Raw genomic sequence first — 3622 nt, forward strand, 5'->3', positions numbered from 1 at the left:
GCTAGAAGGTACAATGCCTTAAATCGTAATAGCCAGTTAGATAGTTGGTAAAACAAATATGTGTAGTAATATTACGTACCAATTTTTTGGCGTCGTTGCCGGGGAACGGCTAATTTAGTTTTTGATTTAATTGCTTTAGGTTAATCGATCCTTTTTGTAGGGTAAAACCTGCGAAAAGTTCATTTTTAGCATTAGTTTTTTTTTTTCTGAATTACTGAATTCACGACGTAGCTCTTTTACGTTTTATTTCGTTTTTACATTATGTTTAGTTTATCTGGTTCAACACGAGGTGGTAGCTTTACCACGTCGCGGTGAACGTTCAACACGACTTTTTAATTACTTTTTGTTTGTTTTTACGTTTTTATTTTTATTTTAATTGCAGTAGTTTATGACCCGTGGATCCAATACACATTTGACACAACCACTTGAAGATCCAGAGTCAGCTTTTCATAAAAAGACACACAAGAACGTAGGAGAAACAAACACACCAAAGAAATCACCATTCAAGGAACTAAAATCGGTTTTTAGTAAGAATAAGGGAAAGCACGTAGGAGAATCAAGCAACCCCCCAAAGAACAAAGGCACTTTTGAAGGCATTGGGAACACACCTAATAAAAAGGAGGTTGGTTACGAAACAGAAGAAAGTAGCAAACCCGAAACCGAGCAAGGAAAAAACATGGCGGACATTGCCGACATTTCTATGGAAACATACAAGATCAAAAATCGAGAGGACACTGGTCCAAGCTTAGTGCAACCCGCAATTCCTGCTACCACAACATTCGAGCTTAAAGGACATATTCTTTCCGCGCTTAAAGACGTTCTATTGTCCGGGAAAGATCATGAGGATGCTTACAAACACCTTGATGAAGTCAATGACATCGCTGATTACTTCAACATCCCGAATGTTCCACGCGAGACAGTGTTATTGAGAATGATCCCAATCACTTTCAAGGGAGCTGCTACAGACTGGTTAAAATCACTTCCAACCGGTGCAATTACTACATGGGCACAAATGTGTGAACAATTCTTAGAGCAATTTTCCCCACCATAAAAAGTGTCCAAACTCAATAAGGCAGTAGCTAACTTTGAGCACTAACCGCGTGAATCACTTTATGAAGCATGGGAGCGTTACAAGGGATTACTTCGAAATTGCCCCCAAAATGATCTTCATGTGCAATAAGAAGTATCAATCTTCTACGATGGGGTAAATGTGATGACAAGGCAACTCCTTGATTCTCAAGGACCTTTGACGAAAAAAAATCTTGCTGAAATTAAGGAGTTAATTGAAGAATTTTCTAAGCATTCGCCTGAGTATCACAATCCTCAAAATGATGGAGTTAAAGGAATTAGGAGTGGCACTTCTGAAGACAAGGTGGTTGTTTTAGCTATGTTGAATAATATGGATCGAAGAATGACGAAGATGGATCAATCCATACATGCTATACATGTGGGTTGTGAAAAATTCAATAGTCCACACATGACAAAAGATTTCCATTTGGACGAAAACGGGAATAAGAAAGATATGTATGCTACTCAAGTAGAGCCCACTATGATGAAGATTGGAGGAAGCCGAAGAAAGAATGGTTGGCTTACGATGAATAAAAAAGCAAAAAGAAGAGAAATTTAGGCAAACAGGCCGAGGCTTCTACCAAAAAGAGCAACCACAAACCGAAAAGAAAGATGATTTTAAGTCCATGCTTACTAGATTCATCGAGGTTTCAGAAAAACGTCATGATGAGACCGATGCAACAATAAGAGACCAGCAAGCTCTAATGAGAGATCAACAAGCTTTACTTAGAAATCATCAAGCATCGATCCAAAAAATTGAAGCTCAACTTGGTCAATTAACTACATTGGTTAACGAACGATTATCTCCACAAATCCCCGATAAAAACAACAACTGCATGTCATGGCCATCGACACTGAAGAAGATATTATTTCTGATTTCTTAGAAGCTTTAGAAGAAGAGTCAAAGCAACCCGAACCACAACGAAAGAAGTCGAAAATCGAAGCCAAAAATGTTGTTGAAACACCGTCTTCACGACGTGGAGATTAAATCTCCACGACGTGGGCACAGTCTGAACAGAAAAATTCTTCGTGTATTCAAGTTTTTCGTCCTCCGCTACGTTTTCCTTCTCGAGCAAGAGTTCACCCACTGGAGCAAGATCATATGAAGTGTATGAAGCAAGTTAAGGGTATTCCTATCAATACTCCTTTTATTGAATCCTTGGCATAAGTGACCGAATATGCAAAGTTTCTTCAAGACTTACACTACAAGAAAAACGCGTTTTTTGTACGGAATGAATCTGTTGCGAAAAGCTGAAATTACGTTGCAAATGACGAATAGCGACAAAATTTGCAACGACTTATTTTCGTCCCTAAAAACGCCGTAGCGAGGGTTTGCAACGGAAACGATAATTCCGTCACAAATGTGACAACGGAATGAAATCCGTGGTAGGTGGTATTCCGTCGTAGGTGGTAGTTATTCCATCACAAATTTCGTGGTGGTGATTCCCTACCAAATTCCGTGGTGGTGATTCCCTAGCAAATTTCGTGGTGATGAATCCCTAGCAAATTCTGTGGTGGTGATTCCCTAGCAAATTTCATGGTGATGAATCCCTAGCAAATTTTGTGGTGGTGATTCCCTAGTGAATTCTGTGGTGGTCATTCCCTAGTAAATTCCATGGTGGTCATTTCCCTAGTAAATTCCGTGGTGGTGATTCTGTAGCAAATTTCGTCGTGTTGAATCCCTAGCAAATCCCGTTTGATGATTTCCTAGCAAATTCCATGGTCAAGAATCCCTAGCAAATTCCGTTTGATGACTTCCTAACAAATTATGTGGTCATGAATCCCTAGCAATTTTAGTGGTGTATATTATATCCTAGATTTCATATGGACCGATGGATAATTGATTTATAAATTATATCCAAATTATTTTGTACTAATATATGAAAAACAAAAAAAAAACAAAAAAATCAAAACCATTATATCATAAAATAATACAATATTTATTTATTACATGGAAAAAAAAAGTTGCTACTCTAAAATACATAATCTGCAATAAACATATATCAACCTACTACTGTTGTTGTTTTGTAAAGATATTAATAAGATCCAATGCCGTTTGAAGTTGTTTTTCAAGATGCCCGACCCTTGCTTTGTTTTCATCTTGTTGGGCATTCATCAATTCTTTAAGCTCTTCGTTTTGCTGTTTTTGTTTAACAAGAAGCTCCCTCATTTCTTCTATTTCATCATTTTTTCCGGAATGTAAGATACATCCGTTTTACCGTTCCTATTGGGAACCGCCTTTGCAAAATAGCCTCAAGGGTTCAAGTGTTCTAAGGTTTAGCAAGAGTCTAGATGTGTTTAAGGTCCAAAACTTGACCATACTTGGAGTTTACGGACAAGGGTGTTTACTCTTGGGCCGTAAACTCTCTAAATGATGAGTTTGGTGATGATTCAAGGTCTTACAAAGCACATGGGAGTGTTCTAGCCTCAAATCCAAGCCTTAGGAAGAGTTTATGGCCAAAATGGCCTACTTATAGGGGTTTACGGCCATGGGAGATGGCTTGGCCGTAAACTCCTTTTGGTCTTACATTCTTGATGATTTCAAGGCTCTAAG

General features: G+C 38.3%; 1 non-coding gene across 1 annotated transcript; it reads right to left on the bottom strand.

Moving 5' to 3' along the window:
- Positions 1-1060: 1060 nt before the first annotated feature.
- LOC145110221 (small nucleolar RNA R71) lies at positions 1061-1167 on the bottom strand. The gene has a single exon (XR_013709602.1). It is a non-coding gene; the product is annotated as a small nucleolar RNA R71 (small nucleolar RNA).
- Positions 1168-3622: the final 2455 nt, after the last annotated feature.

The sequence above is a fragment of the Lactuca virosa genome, chromosome 4 (assembly GCF_052849685.1).
Source record: "Lactuca virosa cultivar CGN04683 chromosome 4, Lactuca_virosa_CGN04683_v6, whole genome shotgun sequence".
Lineage (NCBI taxonomy): Eukaryota > Viridiplantae > Streptophyta > Magnoliopsida > Asterales > Asteraceae > Lactuca > Lactuca virosa.